The sequence below is a fragment of the Leptodactylus fuscus genome, chromosome 2 (assembly GCF_031893055.1).
Source record: "Leptodactylus fuscus isolate aLepFus1 chromosome 2, aLepFus1.hap2, whole genome shotgun sequence".
In the NCBI taxonomy this organism is placed as follows: domain Eukaryota; kingdom Metazoa; phylum Chordata; class Amphibia; order Anura; family Leptodactylidae; genus Leptodactylus; species Leptodactylus fuscus.
The window spans coordinates 48,170,174-48,189,766 of NC_134266.1; positions in this window are offsets into that span (position 1 = coordinate 48,170,174).

A 19,593-nucleotide genomic window follows, 5' to 3' on the forward strand; every position below is an offset into this window, starting at 1 on the left:
TTGCTCCCCTGTTAGGCAACATTTACATCTGCAATGGATTCGTGGGTGAACAGTCCTGCTAGTCCAACCTTTTCATTTGGCAGTTTTTGGAGAAAAAAAATTACCTGCTACCCAACAGACTCTGTAATAGTGAATGGGATCCATCAGGGTCTGTTTTTTTCTGGTGCTGTGACAACTGGGAAATAAAATGAAATAAATTTTTTGAGAGAAGTCCTCAGTAGTTGATACCTTTTTTAATGGCTAACTTAAAGTTTTTTGATGGCATATCGAGCTTTCAAGACTCTATAGAGGTCTCTTCATCAGGATGGTATAACACAATTTCTGGAGTTAGGCATATATATCCACAGAGAGATGCAAAATAGATGGAGAACAGAACATGTAAATACACAGTTTAAAAAAACATGTATATCAGTTTACGGGGAAAGTTCTCTGGGTTTATTGCTTCTTTTGATCAGTGACGTGGTGTCTAGTTGTTGTAAAAGGTCATAAAACCCTGTGCCTGATTTAACCCCTTTTGGAGAGTGTTGAAGGTCATCATAAGTTTAATCTCCCATATGCGGCGATCTTTTTTTGTTCCTAAAATTCCCTCTCAGTACCAGGATCTTCATATCCTGGGTCATATTATGATTTTCATTGCAGAAGTGTTTTGGCACAGGGAGGTCCAGTCTCTGTTCTCTAATTGTATGTCTGTGTGAGTTCATCCTAAGTGACTGTCCTGTCTCACCTACATACAGGCTCCCAGGACACTTAGTACACAATATCAAATACACTACATTAGGTGTGCTGCAGGTGAACTTACCTGGGATCTTGTAGTGTCGATCAGAGTTAAAAAAAAATTTAAGTTAGCCATTAAAAAAGGTATCAACTACTGAGGACTTCCCTCAAAAACTTTCATTTCATATCCACTGGCTAACACGGTACAAAATCCATTTTTTATTATACAAACTGGGTAATAGTGAACCTGCCCTCACTAGAGATTGAATTTTAAGAGGATTATTCATGAATCTTGATAGCCCTGGAGGAAGCTAGAAAAGGGGAAACATTAAAAAAAAAAAAAAAAACTTGCCTATTCCCAACACACTTTGTCTGGTCCAAGTGCATTGGTGCCTGTGCCGGAGTCCATGTGACTGCTGAGGCCATATAGCAGCCACTAGAAAGCAACTTGTGACTTAGGACCTTTCACCATATCCGGGCACATGCAGTATTATATACTGCCGGAAAGCTGACAGTGCGCTGAGTTCAGCACACTGTCGGCTTTCCCAATCTGTGCCCGGTGTGAAGAGCTTACGGTTCGATACCGTAGCTCTTCTGTGGTCAGAAGGGCGTTTCTGACCATTAGCCAGAGACGTCCTTCTGCCTCGCGGCGCCTATCGCGCTGTGCTGTGGAGCCGGGAGGAACACCCCCCTCCCTCTGCTCACACAGCTCGTCCATAGACGAGTATTATCAGGAGCGGGAGGGGGGCGTTTCAGCTTTCCGGCAGTATATAACACTGCATGTGCCCAGATATGGTGAAAGGTCCTCTTTAACTTGGAAATGTCTCTTGGATAAGTCACCGGGTTCCTTTCCTTAGGACAGTGAGTAAAGGGACCGGTGAATGCCCTTCCCCAGCTGCCTCCAGAGTGTCTAAAATTCATAGACGAACCCTCTTAACAAGATGCAGTAGGCAGCAAGTCACACAGAAAGGAGAAATCTTTTTTCACACAAATCTAGACTTTTTAAGGGAATACACTAACGTTTTAATAGTGGTCAAATGAATTCTCTAATGAGACTAAGTTACTATTTGACCATTTACAGGGTTAAAAGCTGAATAAAACCTATTTCTTTTGGATGTCCATTTTTTGGATCCAATTTCAATGCCCTTTATTTGTCCTGCAGAGGCACCAACACCTCTGTAGAGTACAGGAAGCGTCTAAACTGCAACCACATAAACATAGTCACACAGGAGATCCCACTCTGTTTGCGGTCAGTAAAACTATATGTCAGGAAGTGTTGCAAGGATCATATTGTGGTTTTCAGTATTTGTTAGCATGACCAGAAATATGCTTCCCTGCCAAAAAGGTAAGACTTGCATGATATATAACTCATTCTTTACCCCTTGGCAACAGAATAACATTTGTGTCAATGTATCCAAAGACCCCTATGTACCAAAGCATAAAAGAACTTGGAATTTGGCATTTTCACAACTGTACTGAAGCTAAAATCGCATTTCAAAGTAATAAAAAATACCTCCCACAAAAACTGAATAAAAAGTCACCAAAATGTTGTGTAGCCTAAAATACTTGTAAAAACTACAGCCCGTCCTGCAAAAACAAGTCCCTGCACAACTCTATTGAGAGAATATTAAAGGTGTTGTAGTTCTCAGAAGATGGCAACAAAAAGATAAAAAATCTTTTTTGTTAAAGAAGACCTTTCATGGTTTTGGGGCACAGGCAGTTCTATATACTGCTGGAAAGCCGACAGTGCGCTGAATTCAGCCCACTGTCAGCTTTCCCGATCTGTGCCCCGGGTAAAGCGCTATCGGTCCTGATACCGTAGCTCTTCATCATCAGAAGGGTGTTTCTGACAGTCTGTCAGGTACGTCCTTCTGTACAAGCAGCGCCAATAGCGCTGTGCTCTGAGACTGGGGAGGAACGCCCCCTCCCCTCCTGATAATACTCGTCGAGGGCGAGCACTGTGAGAAGAGGGAGGGGGCGTTCCTCCCTGTTCACACAGTACAGCGCTATTGGTGCTGCTTGTACAGAAGGACGTACCTGACAGACTGTCAGGAATGCCCTTCTGACTGTAAAGCGCTACGGTACCGGGACCGCTAGTTCTTCACCGGGGCACAGATCGGGAAAGCTGACAGTGCACTGAATTCAGCCCACTGTCGGCTTTCCAGCAGTATATAGAACTGCCTGTGCCCCAAACCATGAAAGGTCCTCTTTAAAGTGTATCCCCTGTTATAATATGACTTTTCATGAATAAATAGTGCAGGTGAATATAAGAAACTTTGTAGTGTCTCTTATTGAATAAATCAGCTTCAGCCTATTAGTAAGCTGAGTCTACAGAGAGAGGAAGAGGAAGATGCTGGTGAAAAACACACACAACTGCAGTTGCTAAGCTCCGCTACACTGAGTGAGCTCTGCTGTATAAGATACACAATGAGGCAATAAATCAAATAACAACCCCCCCCCCCCTCCGTAGACTTCTGTATGAGGGACCAGTATAGATTTTCTTGGGGATTACAGTCTGAGTAAAGGTTAGGAGGAGAAGGAAACAGATTTCTTAAATAAGATAAACCGCATCAGAACGGCATGCTTCATGTGAATGCCTCCTCACCAAAAATACACACACCACCCAACCCAGCACATAATAAAATTCACCTTTTACCATTTCTCATGCTGCATTAATCACCCCCCACACATCGTGATGCACCCCAATGGCCCAACACATTATAATGTCCCCTAGTGGCCCATACATATCTTACAATTCTTTACAATTTTCTAATAAAAAATCCACCAGAAGCTCCATATATACCCCCCCCCCTTGTTACACAGTGTGCAGAAAAGTGTCTAAAATACTTAGTAGATGAGGTGTGAAGCATGTATGCTAGTTTTTTGGCACAAACTATGCCAGAATTCCTGAGTATCTTCATTAGTTTATATGGCCCGATATGTCCTAAATCGGCCTTGGACCTTTCCTCCAAATTTCCAATATGTCAGTCTAATCGGACATCTCTGAAATGTGGAGTAAAAACAAGTCCATCCATGGAGGCCTCACCTTACTGCATTGTAACTTCCTGATAGTTTTCAATGTTTCCTGTTTGGGTTTTGAACAAAGAACATTACAAGTTATCAAACAGAGCGGTGCTAGAGTTGAGATCTTGTCTTTGAAGCCACAAATCTTGGTTTGAAAGTAAGATTGGGGTCCCTTGCAGATGACCGTGGTGTGGTTCGGGAGTTTTTTGCCGGATAGCACACTTGACCCATTTCCTTTCTTTCGGCCCATGTACATAACCAATTTTGCGGCTGTGCTTAGGCGGCTCCCTTTCATTTTATGACCGGACGACCATGCTGCTCAATCATGACCAAGCCCATAGACCCCAAATTATCACTGATTGAAGAGGTTCTGCATATACTCGCAGCTTTAACTTCTACCAGTCTGCAGAAGAACATGCAATTCCTCACTCTCCTATCTCTGTGACTTTAGATAATCCCGAAGGGTAAGGAAACACCTTGGAGTTTTGGCCATGATAACACTCCCCATTATCAATCAGAAAGCATATTTTCTATTTAACCCCCCTTAGATGCTGAAGTCAATGCTGACAGCAGAACCTAAGTGGTGGTACAGAAAAGTACAAATAGACAATTTTCTCCCCCTATTTAATGGCAAAAAACAGAGCAGGTGTTGCCTGTTCAAGAGACGACTTATAGCATTTGCGGGCTTATGTCGACATGCCGATACCCTCCACATATTCATTATTATTCCTCACGGACATTTAATATTCTGTGCTACAAACTAATGATGATTGTGTTTTTTGCTACATATGACACTTCCGCATTGTTCTGAAAACACATTAATGCAAAAAAAATAATAATAATAATAATTCAGAATTATATTTGCCTATTGTTAAAAAAAAATAAAAAATTTCTAAGTACATAGTGTGGGAGGTGACAGTATGTAGGAAGTAGCAGTAAGTTAGCAGGCTAGCACATCATGTACCACATCTTCCGAGAACTCTATCACTGAATTCACTGCAATGTTTTGGATTTGTTTCGTCTTCTTTGTAACTTTAGTTTTCCCAATTAATGGTAAGAAACAATTCTCTCTGATGATTTCATGCAACGGCTATTAATGTCTATGTATCTGTATTCTGCACTGCTCTACGCAATTCTCTTATGTTCTATGTTCTCTTCTATGTTCAGCTTTTCTTGTATGTAAAGTAATATTATGTACAATAGCTTACCATGGTGAGTAGTTAGTACATAGGCATAAGTTATACAGTCATGGCCAAAAGTTTTGAGAATGACACAAATATTATATTTTCACATGATCTGCTTCCCTCTGGTTTTTTTGTGTGTTTGTCAGATGTTTTTATCACATACAGAAATAGAATTGCAATCATATTATGAGTAACAAAAGCATATATTGACAGTTAGAATGAGTTAATGCAGCAAGACAATCTTTGCAGTGTTGACCCTTCTTCTTCTTCAGGACCTCTGCAATTCTCCCTGGCATGCTCTCAATCAACTTCTAGACTATTCTCCATTCTTGCACAATCAATGCTTGCATTTTGTCAGAATTTGTTGGTTTATGTTTGTCCACCCGTCTCTTGATGATTGACCACAAGTTCTCAATGGGATTAAGATCTGGGGAGTTTCCAGGCCATGGACCCAAAATCTCTATGTTTTGTTCTCTGAGCCATTTAGTTATCACCTTTGCTTTATGGCAAGGTGCTCCATCATGCTGGAAAAGGCATTGTTGATCGCCAAACTGCTCTTGGACGGTTGGGAGAAGTTGATCTTGGAGGACATTCTGGTACCATTCTTTATTCATGGCTGTGTTTTTAGGCAAGACTGTGAGAGAGCCGATTCCCTTGGCTGAGAAGCAACCCCACACATGAATGGTTTCAGGATGCTTTACAGTTGGCATGAGACAAGACTGGTGGTAGCGCTCACCTCGTCTTCTCCGAATAAGCTGTTTTCCAGATGTCCCAAACAATCGAAAAGGGGATTCATCGGAGAAAATGACTTTACCCCAGTCCTCAGCAGTCCACTCTCTGTACCTTTTGCAGAATATCAGTCTGTCCCTGATGTTTTTTCTGGAGAGAAGTGGCTTTTTTGCTGCCCTCCTTGAGACCAAGCCTTGCTCCAAGAGTCTCCGCCTCACAGTGCGTGCAGATGCACTCACACCTGCCTGCTGCCATTCCTGAGCAAGCTCTGCACTCCTGGTAGCCCAATCCCGCAGCTGAAACACTTTTAAGAGACGGTCCTGGCGCTTGCTGGTCTTTCTTGGGCGCCCTGGAGCCTTTTTGCCAACAATGGAACCTCTCTCCTTGAAGTTCTTGATGATGCGATAGATTGTTGACAGAGGTGCAATCTTTCTAGCTGCGATACTCTTCCCTGTTAGGCCATTTTTGTGCAGTGCAATGACGACTGCACGGGTTTCTTTAGAGATAACCATGGTTAACAGAAGAGAAACAATGATGCCAAGCACCAGCCTCCTTTTAAAGTGTCCAGTGGTGTCATTCTTACTTAATCATGACAGATTGATCTCCAGCCCTGTCCTCATCAACACCCACACCTGTGTTAATGGAGCAATCACTGAAACGATGTTAGCTGGTCCTTTTAAGGCAGGGCTGCAATGATGTTGAAATGTGTTTTTGGGGATAAAGTTCATTTTCTAGGCAAATATTGACTTTGCAAGTAATTGCTGTTAAGCTGATCACTCTTTATAACATTCTGGAGTATATGCAAATTGCCATTAGGAAAACTGAAGCAGTAGACTTTGTAAAAATTAATATTTGTATCATTCTCAAAACTTTTGGCCATGACTGTACAGTATGTGCTGTATCTGCATGACCGCACCAGCAGGGACATACAGTTCACCAGGGGTTAATGGTGATGTCACGATACAATATATGATCAGCTTAGATCACAAGCACTCTGTGCATGGTATCGTTCGGCATTGGTTGTATTAACGGTTTAAACCCAGATTATATTATGCTAGAAATGTATATATTTCTATTTTACATAGAAACTTCACCTTTTAGGGGAAAATCACACATGGTGTTTTTTTTTTTTTGTTTTTTTTTACCATGATGAATTTGGTTACAGTTACTCTACCACAAAATCTGCATATGTTACATTGCATAGGGTGAAATCTGGACCATGTGCTTTGTCAGTACTTTGTTTTTCCACAAATGCACAATCACCTGTGTATTACCGTATCACAGGCCTGTGTATGTGACAGTGAGCCTGGAGCAAAGCTCAGGACAGGCCCTATTCCTATTTATTTTGCAGTTGGGGCTCACTGAGAGCAGTGAATGGGGCCGCGTAGGCACGGGCGGCACACAGATGTCATCCATGTGCCATCTGTGCTGTTCAATCATTACCTGGTTTCATGTACATGGACTTGTGTATGTAACCTAACTGTGGCTAAATCTGTGGAGGAAAAGTACACCATGTGTGGATCTCCTTGCAAAGAGAACCTTTTACTGAAGGAGGAAAAGATTTGGTGGTAGTAAGTGTCATTCCACCGCAGTTGGAATTTTTTCTCTGGCCCTCAGCGTTCGTTCCTAAGCAATCATTGCTGTTAGTGCCGAACCTAATTAGCATATGGGGTGCTGAATCTGTCAGGTGGGCGGTCCTAGGTTGGAGCAGAGTCTCAGACTGCCCACCTGGTGGTAAAGAGCCTATTTAGCATGACAAATGCTGAAACTAACTGTACTAATTGCTCAGGAATAGTTGGAGTGAGAAAAAATTCCACCTGCGCCAGAATCTCAGAGCAGTATATTTTGAAGGATTAAAAGAACTGGACGGGGTCAAGGTGATGAAAAGTTCTGTTTAAAAGAAGACACATATGAAAAAGCTTAGCCAATGCCCCCAAAATTAAACTGAGGCAACTGGAGGGGGACATTAAACCATGGGGGGCAGCTGGAGGGGGACATTAATTTAATGTCCTCCTCCATTTGCCTTCAGTTTAATGTCCCCTCTAGTTGCCCCCAGTTTAATGTCCTCCTCCAGCTACCTCCCGGTTTAATGCCCCCTCCATCTGCTCCTGGTTGAATGTCATTCTTCATCTCCACCTCCCCCCCAGCTTAGTGTCCCTTTTCATATGCCCCCCCCCCCCCCCCCCCCTGGTTTGTCCCCCCTTCGTCTAGCACCAAAGTTTAACCGGTTAAGGACCAGGCCCAGAAGTACATTAAGGACCGGGCCTCTTTTTTCAAAACTGACATGTGTCACTTTAAATGGCAATAACTTTGAGACGCTTTAACTTACACAAGTGATTTTGAAATTGTTTTTTCGTAACACATTATACTTCACGTTAGTGGTAAACACTAATCAATATTTTTGTATTTATTTATAAAAAAACTAGCAAATTTGATGGAAATTTGGAAAAAATTGCAATTTTCAAAATGTGAAATTCTCTGCTTTTCAGGCAGATAGTCATACCATCCAAATACATGAATAAATATTATCTCCCATATCTCTGCTTTATATCGGCATCATCTTTTGATCGTCTTTTAATTCATTTTGGACGTTACAAGGCTTACAAGTGTAACAGCGATTTTCCAGATTTACAAGAAAATTCCTCAAACTAATTTTTTAGGGAACACTTCAGTTCTGAAAGGAATTATAAAGGCCTATATAATAGAAACCCCCATAAATCACCCCATTTTCAAAACTACACCCCTCAAATTATTCAAAACAGCATTTGGGATGTTTGTTAACCCTTTAAGCATTTCATAAGAATAAAAATAATATGGAGGTCAAATTTAGACATTTCATTTTTTTTCACTAATACATTCATTTAGACCTAAAATTAACACATTCACAAAGGGTTAAAGGAGAAAATGCATCTCACATTTTGTTATACAATTTCTCCCGTGCACAGAAATACCCCACATGTGGGTGTAAACTGATTTTTGGGCACACGGCAGTGCACGAAAGGGAAGGAGTGACACTGGGTGTTTGAACAGCATATTTTGCTGGAATAATTTTCAGGCACCATGTCACATTTGCAGAGCCCTTAGCGTACCAAAACAATGGAAACCCCCCAAAAGTGACCCCATTTTAGAATCTACACCCCTCACAGAATTCATCAAGGGGTATAGTCAGCATTTTGACCCTACAGTTGTTCCACAGATTTTACTAACATTGGAATGTGTAAAAGAAAAATTACTAAAATGTCACTTTATCCCCAAAGTTTTCATTTTCACAAGGGGTTAAAGGAGTAAAAGCCCCCCAAAGTTTGTTAAACAATTTATCCTGAACACGGCAATACCCCATATGTGGCCATATTCTGCTGTATGGGAACATGGCGGGGCTCAGAATGGAAGGAGCGCTATTTGGCTTTTGGATGGCAGATTTTGCTGGAATAATTTTAGGTGCCATGTCTGATTTGCAGAGCCCCTAGAGAACCAATACAGTGGAAACCCCCTAAAAGTGACCCCATTTTGGAAACTACACCCCCCACAAAACATATCAAAGGGTAGAGTGAGCATTTTGACCCTATAGCTGTTTCACAGATTTTATTAACATTGGGACATGAAAATGAAAATTTACTTTTTTTCCAACAAACTGTCAATTTAGCCCCAAATTTTTCATTTTCACAAGAGGATAAAGGAAAAAAAGCTCCCTAAAGTTCGTTACACAATTTCTCCTGAACACAGAAATGCCCCATATGTGGTCATAATCTACTGTATGGGAACATGGTGGGGCTCAGAATGGAAAGAGCGCTATTTGGCTTTTGAAGGGCAGATTTTGCTGGAATATTTTTCAGGTGCCATGTCGAATTTGCAGAGCCCCTAGTGTACCAATAAAGTGGAAACCCCCTAAAAGTGACCCCATTTTGGAAACTACACCCCTCATAGAATTTATCTAGGGGTTTGGTGAGCATTTTGGCCTCACAGCTGATTCACAGATTTTATTAACAATGGGACGTAAAAATGAAAAATTACTTTTTTTTTCCAATTAATCGTCCATTTAGCGCCATATTTTTAATTTTGCAAGTAGCTGAAGAATTAAAAGCCCCCCAGAGTTTGTTACACAATTTCTTCTTAACACGGCAATACCCCATATGTGGCCATAATCTGCTGTATGGGTATACGGTGGGGCTCAGAATGGAAAGAGCGCTATTTGGCTTTTAGAAAGCAGAAGTGGCTGGAATAGTTCTCAGGTGTCATGTCGCATTAGCTGAGCCCCTAAAGTATCAATACAATGGAAACCCCCCATTGTGACCCCATTTTAGAAACTACACAGGTGACAGTAAACTGGAATTCACCAAGAAGTGACCCCATTTTGTAGGGACAATTTTAGGGCCTCTGCAAATGTGACGTGGTGTCCAAAAACAAAGAATCTAAATCTGCACTCCAAAAGCACATATCGCTCCTTCACATCTGCGCCCTGCTGTGTACCCAAATAGCGGTGTATGCCCACATGTATGACACTGGTGTACCCCGGATAACGGACTTAATGCCATATGTGGGTATAAATGGCTGTTTGGGCACAGCCGGGCACAGAAGGGAAGGAGCGCTATTTTGGTTTTTGGAGCACAGTTTGGTTTTAGGACACCATGCCACTTTTGCAAAGCCCCTGAATTGCCAATAAAGTGGAATCCGCAGACATGTCACCCCATTTTGGACACTAGCCCACTGATGGGATTTATGAAGTGTTGTAACGAGCGTTTTTAACCCTTGAGTGTTGCATTTATTTAGTTTCCAGAAATGAAATCACAGCTGATAATGAGAAGTTAAAAATGAAAAATTTCCAGAGATTCGCCATTTTAGTGCCCGATATGTTGTGCCCAACTTATGTCAGCAGAGACACTCCAAAAACTGGTAAGCGGGTATCCCGGGCACAACAGCTTTTAGAGCGTTCATCTCTGATACAAGGCGGGCACAACATATTACGCACTGAAATGACGTATTCCTGGAAAAATTGTCATTTTCACCTCTCACAATCAGCTTCGTATTCATTTATGGATAATAAGTTATAGCAACACTTGGGGGTTAAAAATGCTCTCTGTACCCCTGGAGAAATCCTTCAGGGGTGTAGTTTCCAAAATAAGGTCACATATCAGGGGATTCCACTTTACTGGCGTTTCAGATCTACAAAAGTGTCATGGCATCCAAAAACCAAACCGTCTGTGCTCCAAAAACCCAATAACCCTTCTTCCCTTTTGCGTCCAGCTGTGCCCTAATATCAGTTTATACCCACATATGACATTACGTCCGTTATCCTGGGTACACCAGTGTCATACATGTGTCATAAACTGCAGTTTGGGCACACAGCAGGGCGCAGAAGCGATGGAGCGCGATGCGGCTTTTGGAGTACAGATTTTGATGTTTGGTATCTGGACGCCATGTCATGTTTGTAGAGCCTGTAAGGTACCAGAAAAGTGGATTCCCCAAAGGAGTGACCCCATTTTGAAAACTGCACCCCTCAAAGAATTTCTCAGGGGGTGTAGTGAGTATTAGTATCCCAGACGTGACTGCACAGCGGATGGCGAAGAGGGAATGTATAAGCTGTGCGGAGAACATTGCAGACACCAAATTCCCTACTATGTCCCAGTAGCTCCTATGATTGGGGGAGTCACTCTGGGGGTCACTTTGGGGGTCACTTCTGGTGTTTTTTCGCTCATAAGCTGTAAATCTGAGGTGTCCCCTGATATTCGCTCGCACAGCTTATATATTCCCTATCTGCCGCAGCCAGTTGTGTTCTAATAATTTGGCGATTTTTGGGGGGTTTTGCCTTGACATTGCTAGATGCTATATTTTCTTTATTTTTCTGGTGACGTGGCCATATAAGGGCTTGTTGTTTGCAGGATGAGATGCATTTTGTAATGACACCATCTTTGGGTGCCTACAACTTACTGATTACATTTTATTAACTCTTTCTTGCTGGATTAAAAAAAAAAAAAATCAATCCTGCATTGAGTTTTACATTTTAAATTTTTCGCCATGCAGCGTACAGCATAAGTAACATGTGTCCTTTATTCTGCGGGTCGGTACGGTTACGGCGATACCTCATTTATGTTATTTTTTTATGCGATACTAAGTCTGCAGAACAAAAACACATATGGGGACATAAATCAATGTTTTTTGCATCGCCATCTTCTGAGACGTAACATTTTTATTTTTCGGTTGACAGTGTTGGTTGAGGGCTTATTTTTTGCGGGAAAATGTGCGCTTTTTATTGGCACTGTTGTGGGGTGAATATGACTTTTTGATCACTTTTTATAGCATATTTTGTAGGATGAGATGGCAAAAAATCATTATTTCCGGCGAGTTTTTTCCGTTTTTTTTTTCCGACGTTCACCGTGTACATTAAATATTATTTCAGTTTTATTGTACAGGTTGTTACGGACGCGGCGATACCAAATATGCATTGCTTTTTTTAATTTTTAGTGCTTTTTTTTATATAATTCATTTTGTATAGAAAAAAAGGGATTTTTGGACTTTAGAACTTTATTACTTTTTTCATACACTTTATTATTTTTTTTTTAACTTTTTTTTTACTTTTTCATGTGTCCCTTTAGGACACTTGAATCAGTTGATGCTTTGATGAAAGCATCAACTGATTCTACACAGTAGCAGACAGGACACGAGCAGGACATGAGCCTGCTCGTGTCCTGTAAGCTGCAGAGGAAGTGAGACACATCGCTCACTTCCTCCACCGCCTGGCAGGATCACCAGGTATGTGGGGGCTCCGGTAGTCTGGGGTCACTGGCCAGACCCCAGACTACCTGTTACTGACATCGGCACCCCTCGATCTCGCCGCGGGGGGTGCCGATCACTTTAAATTATCGGCGGATCCCTTTCGATCGCGCCGTGATGTTTCACGGCGCGATCGAAAGGGTTAACACGTCCAGTCGGACTGAGTTCCGACTGGACGTTATGGAGGAAGGGGTTAGGTGTTAGTAACACCTAACCCCTGTCCCCCCCGCACCCCTCCCCCCGCCAGAAAGGTACCTAAAGGCCGGACGTATTTCGGCAATAGTCCGGTCTTTAGGTACCAGCACATGAGGCCGTAAATTTACGTACGGCGGTCCTCATGTGGTTAATGTCCCTCTTTATCTGCCAAAGTTTAACATAAAAAGCACTGATACTTACCTCTCCTCGCTCCCCAGTCTCTTGTCCCAGAGTGTCGAGGGAGCTGCAAGCGCGATGTGAGTGACATCATCATATCATGGAAGAAAGTATATATTAAGGGTTGGGACCCTACGTCTACACAACAAGAATCTCCGACTGCATCCCTCTATACCGTCATCATATCATGCCTACAGCTCCCAAAGCCGGAGCACACAGGGGCTCAGTGGTGAGGCAGAGGCTGTCCACTCCTGCTACATCACTGTATTCAACTCATCTGCGTCCTCTGCGGACACAGGTGAGTTGAATCCAGGACATGCCTCCCGCCAACTGGGACTGCGGGACATGACCCAGAATCCAGGAATGTCCTGCAGAATCCGGGACGGTTGGGAGGTATACGGATACACACAGTTGTCTGCAAGAGGTTTACTGAAAGGAGATTAAAACAATTTTTGCAACCATTTAAAATGTCACATTTGATAAATCTGTTTTTCAGAAAACTAGACAGGCTAACCTTGTGCAGTGGTTAGCACCCCCGGTAGTTACGCCCCTGGGTCTAACATCTCTATAGATCAATATGATGCTGTTATTTAAGATCATTTAACTTGCAATTGGGCTAGTATTTAGAACCGTAATACAGGCATCTTGCGATACTAGCAATGAACAAGTATATTCTGTAATATTTCTTGTCTTACAGCTCAGACGACTGCCTGTCCTCCTGTGGATCCCGCACAGATAGATGTGGTTGCACAACTGGGATCAGATATTCTGCTGCCCTGCAGCTTCACTACAAGACAACTACAACAAGCAACTCGGGACAGCAGTGCTGTGGTCTGGTCAATGGGTGAAAGGGAATATTTGGTAGAAATTACCATTTCAGGACAACCCAAATTCTGGAAGTCGTACCACAATAAGTATTGGACATTTCGATCCGCAGCTGCAAAGGGCAATTTTTCTTTACTCCTTAAAAACCTGGATACAAACGACAGTGGAGAATACAACTGTATACTCTACGAAGGAGAACATTGTGTTGTTGGGCATGTTGTATGTAAAGTAGAGCTTGTCAAATCACGTAAGGTCCTAAAAAAATTTTTTTTTTTTGCTATTTTACAGTATTTTTGTTTAAAAGGGTATTCACATTTTTATCAAGTTATTGCCCATAAATAGGATTGGGGATAATTTACAGATTGATGTGATCCCCACTGATCAGGAGAAAGGGAGATTTTAGTCCCTTGTTCTGAATGGAGTAGTGGTCGGGCCAGGATGTTCCCGGACTGCTAGACATAGTAAACGTACAGTACTAGATTATCTCTGGTGCTCCCATTGAAATGAGTGGAGCGTGTCCACTAGAGATGAGCCAACACTGTTCGGAGCAGCTGTTCCGAACAGCACGCTCCCATAGAAATGAATGGAAGCACCTGGCACGTACACTTTGCTGGCGGCCGGTCACCGTGCCAGGTGCTTCCATTCATTTGTATGGGAGCGTGCTGTTCGGAACGGCTGATCCGACCAGTGTTCGCTCATCTCTAGTGTACACCAGCCCGATCACCAAACTATTCGGAATGGGGGGTGAAATTGCCCTGTTCTCTTGATCAGTGAGGGTTGGCGTGGTTGGACCCTCACCAATCTGCAAGTTATTGACTAAGCTATGGATGCTGGATAACTTTTTACAATGAGAAAACCATGTTAACATATTTAACAGTAGGCATGGAGAAATATGGGACAGTATTAGAATTCTCTGCAAGAAATCTTCTTGCCAATGGCAACCACAGTTTACAGCCCACTATTAGTTGGCTATAGAGATATATTAGTGATAATGCAGGCAGCAAATGTATGTCCAACCTGTAATTTTACTTTCTCCCTCTGTACTGCTGAGTTGGGGGCTCTCCCTACTCTGGTGCTAGCTTTGTGTTCAGCACTATATAAAATTCCAATTTTGCCCAAATTCTGTAATTCCTCTCGAAGGCCATCATCCTAATGAATCCCATTCACACATTGCAGAAAAATACGAGCAGAAGAAATTTTCTGATTTCCAAAGCCATAGCGGTTTTGGAAATCGCTGCATGTCAATTATACTTACGTAAATGCCGGCAGTTTCTGTATAATTGAAGCAGAAAGTTCTCAGAGGATTTTCTCTGAAAAATGCTGAGGAAAAAAAAACACTATGCGTTTACACCGCAGTTTCTCCTGCTGCACATTTTTTTGCTGCGCTCGCTAGATGGGGCCTTAGCCTTAAAGGGTATTTCCAGGCTAAAAGCAACAATCGTGCTTTCCTACATAAGATAAAACATCATGTTCAAGCACCTGAGTGACTCTGTCCTGTATGCAACACATGTAAAAATGTTTCCCCAGATTTTACACAGGACGCCCACTGAGTAATAGAACAATGGTGGAGTGCCGCATGTAGTGCTCGATACAGTGATGTCCATATACATGATACTGATGCTGCTGAGAGTCCATTGAATTAACAACTTCTGTACCAGGCACAACCACACATGTATGAAGGTGTTCAATTTGACCCTTTGTTCTGACTATGGCTGTTCTCGGACTTGAGACCTCAATTACCTTATATTTTAAGCTAGTACTAACAATAGGTCCCCAACGTAAAATCACGAAAATCTCCTTTATGGTGATGTCTCCCTTAAGTCTTTAAGAAAAATGAAATCCACAGCTGAATTTGCATTCATTTTTCTTTTTTTCTTTAGTTTTGCAGAACGGTACTTTCCTGGTTTCTCTCGGCAGTGGCTGCGGCATCTTGTTGCTAATCCTGATTCTGTTACCAGTGTGTACAGGTACTAAGCATTACGGTTTAGTTCAGATTATGATATCTATAGAACAGAAATTAAAAATTTGTTATTTTTCTCCAGTCTGCAACAGAAGACAAAACCGCCGCAGGTAAGATTCCTTATCTTTCTTACAATGTCCAAATATCTACTAAATCATCTAATAGAAAGCAGAGCACAATACAAGAAAGGGTGTCCCTGCCCAGCACCGACGTGCATATTCCTGGGGAGAGGCCCACCCCCTCCCCGACCCCAGCCAATCGCTTGGCCGAGAAAGGGAAAGGGGGAGGGGAATCTGCAGCAAACCAGGCCTTCCCTGGTCTATATTTCCTCTTGAATGGTGTACTAAGGGTTCAAGCACACGGAGGAAAATGGTGAGGAATTTGTTGTAGAATTTCAGTGCTGAAAAAAAGCCTCCCATTGACTTCAATGGGTTCCTTTTTCTGCTAGCAGAAAAAGGAACCCATTGAAGTCAATGGGAGGCTTCCTTTACAGCGCTGAAATTCCACACCAAATTCCTCAACATTTTCCTCTATGTGAATGGACCCTTAGGGTGCATTCACACTGAGGAATTTGGTGTTGAATTTTCCACATGGAAAAAAAGCCTTTTTTTCTGAGACTTATCGTGATTATGTTGTTAATCTGTTTTCCCTTAGTCCTAACAGCAGCACAATATGGGGTATTTCTGCTCCTGTGTACTGGTAGGACAAGCAGAATTTTTAATTTACATAATTCATTAAGTAATGCCCCTCTATAAGAGGACAAAGGAGACCTCCTCCCTCTATGTTAATTGTAAAGAAGAACAACAAAAAAAATATCAAGGGGAAGCTTGTGCTGCTGTCAGGACTAAGGGAAAACAGATTAACAATATAATCAATGATTCCCTTACGTCCTACAGCAGCGCAATATGGGGATATAGCAAGCAGATGCCTAGGGAGGGTCCTCTTGCACTACAGTGCTCAACACTGAACTCCTGAAGGTCGTGGCTATGGTAGATACAACTTAGAGCCTTCCCCCTATAAAAGAGACAAGCCAACTATTGTCTTCCAAGTTCTGTTTAAATAAGGAGGGGGAGGAGTAAACAACTGCCTTCCCGTATACACTTCTGCCAGAAGAAGGAAAAAAAAAAAACAACTTAATTTGTACTGTATTTAATTTTTTTCTCATTTTCTAATGCACCTAAATACAGGCGCTAGATCAACAAAAAACAGGGAGGCAGGACAGATAAAAGAGCCTTTTTATGTAGTAAATTGCACATTGTACCTCCCAGAAGTGACGTAGGACTAGAAACAGCTAGAAACTCTGGATCCTGTACAAAGTTCCCAAGCCGGAAGTGACGAAAATGTCACTTCCGGATCGGAGCTCTCAAACGCCACGCTATGTAGCAGTGCGACCAGAGCTGCATGGAAGTAGAGAGAGACCTCGAGAAGTCACAGAAGACTCCTGAAGGTAAAAACAAAACAAAAAAGCTTAGATTAAAAAGAATCCCCCGAATATAAACTAACACTTCATTTTCTTCCAGGAATGAAAGAAAGAGAAAAAGCAAGAAAGATAGAAAGTCTACAAATGTAGGTAAGTAGCAAAAAATAAATAAAGATGGGAGGATAAAACAGACCTTCCTCCACCTGTCCCACCAGATAGGACAGAAACAGTTGGGTGTGGTCCTCTTATAGAGGGGGCATTTATTTATTTATTTATGTAGAAAATAGTGAAAAGTGGAGATTCTTATACCATCAATTATGAGAATTAATTATTTCATTGCTATTTAGGTGGGCCGGTCATTGATGGCGGGGCTACAGACCTATTTGTGCAGCCTTGGACTCAAAGAAAGCAAAATTTCAGGTAAAACCCGATATTGTTTGTTTCAGACAGAAATACCGGTAATATCAAATCAAAAAACAGCCACAAGATATTACTGAGGCAATATTCGAGCCCAGCTTGACATGCATGTGTTCTTAATAAGGAGTAAGCCACTGCCATACCCCTCTGGTGGCGGATTATCTCCCTGAGAACAAAAGATCAGGCATGTTGAAATCCAATATGCCTCATCCTTCTCTGGCTCAACATGTGGTGTTATATATGTCCTATATACACTTTACCCTTCGTTCACATCTGCGTTTGGTAATCTTTTTGGGGAGTCTGCATGGGGACCCCCTGAACGGAATATAAACACATTTGCAAGCGACGTACAGTGAAAGCACACGGACCCCATAGACTATAATGGAGTCTGTGTGCTTGCTGCACGCTGCCCGCACGAGTCATGCAGACAGGAAAGTAGATTGTGAACTACTTTCCTGTCTGCATGTTCTGTGCAGAGATCTGACGGCAAGCACACGGACCCCATTATAGCCTATATGGGGTTCGTGTGCTTTTACTGCACAGCACTTGCAATTGTGTTTGGTATCTCATGGAGGGAGTGGATTCCCATGCGGACTCCCCCGAACGGAATACCAACGGAGAAGTGAACCAACGCTTAGATGTTTGGCTGTTTTTGTCTTATGCTTCACCCTCTGAAAGCTTTAACATCGCCTGCTCTACACCACCTGGAGCAGTTTTTCTTTTGCTCACCCTCAAAGAAGACCCTAACATGCAAAGTTTGTGAAATCATGTTTTATATCTATTGCATCCACAAGCTAATCACTTCAGTAGTTGGGATCCTTGCATGCGTGTAGCTATTGGGGGTGCAGCAGTAACAGTCGCTACTTATACATTTAGAATAGTAGTATATTTTAGGTGGCAGAGGGATTTTGGGACCCCCTTAAGGTCCATGTGTTATGATGAAAATGAGAAACTGATAATGTTTATATCCCATTATACATAATAATCATCACGTTATATATTTTGCCTTTCACACAGGAACCAATCAATGGATGACTCAAATTTATATGATACAATTACAGATGTACTGGGAGAGGAGGAGGAATATCAAGTCTATGCAAATGTTATCTATAATATGTAACATTGAGAAGTATTATTCATTTCTTGTCTGAATGACTAGACCCTGTGTTACTTATTCATGTTAAGAATGATTACCTGTAGAGAATGGTTGATGAATATTGACATGAAGTTGATAAAAAAAAAAAAAAAAACCTTCCGCTTGAAAAATAGCAAAACCTACCAAAAGTCTCTTTTGTTTCATCAACACTAAGGCCTTCTGTATAACTTAGACTATCAAGAGGCACAAACAGGGATCACAGAGGTTACTTATATGATCAAATGTACCTTATATCGATTATTTTCCTGCCATTACTTTATATTCCTATTTCTGAATTACAGATCGTTTTTATATTTGAAAAATTCTAACATAGATGATACAATAAAAAATTTTTTATTGTTTTTATTTTTGGCATCCAGTAAGTTCTCAAGAATTCATACAATCCTTTTTATATGGTAATTTTTAGTAGAAACCCTTAATTTCTACATACTAATAACAGTAGTAATAATAAAACCACTGGTCATGTAAATCTGATGCACTGAAGTGACATACAGTATTATTTTACGTGTGAACACGACCTTAGATAACTGGATTATCAGCTAATATATCTAATGTAGTTGTGAGAAATATTATCACAAGGTTGTACTAATGCAGTGGTGTTACCAGTGAGCCTGGGGCCACAGAGCAAAATTATCAATAGGGCCCCCAATAGCAGCATTTTTTTTTTTACGGTCATCTTCTATAGCTATATGTACAAATATGACCTATATTCACATATACACACATGCATGGACACAGTAAATTGAATTTCCACTGATAGGCCACAACGTTATATTGATGGGGTCTGACTGGCACCATGGCCCCCAGTATTGTTTATATGCTGGGAGTTGTAGTGCTTACACAACATCTCTTATGGTGAATATTATGAGTATTGTAACAAGGTCCTGTATGCTTGAATGGGACTCTGGTACACTGCTCATAGCTGCTATGAAAAAGATGTGTGTAAGCACTACAGCTCCCAGCATGGCAGTCTAAATCAATCTATTGAATTTTTTTCTGATGCAATCCATAAGAAATGAGAAAT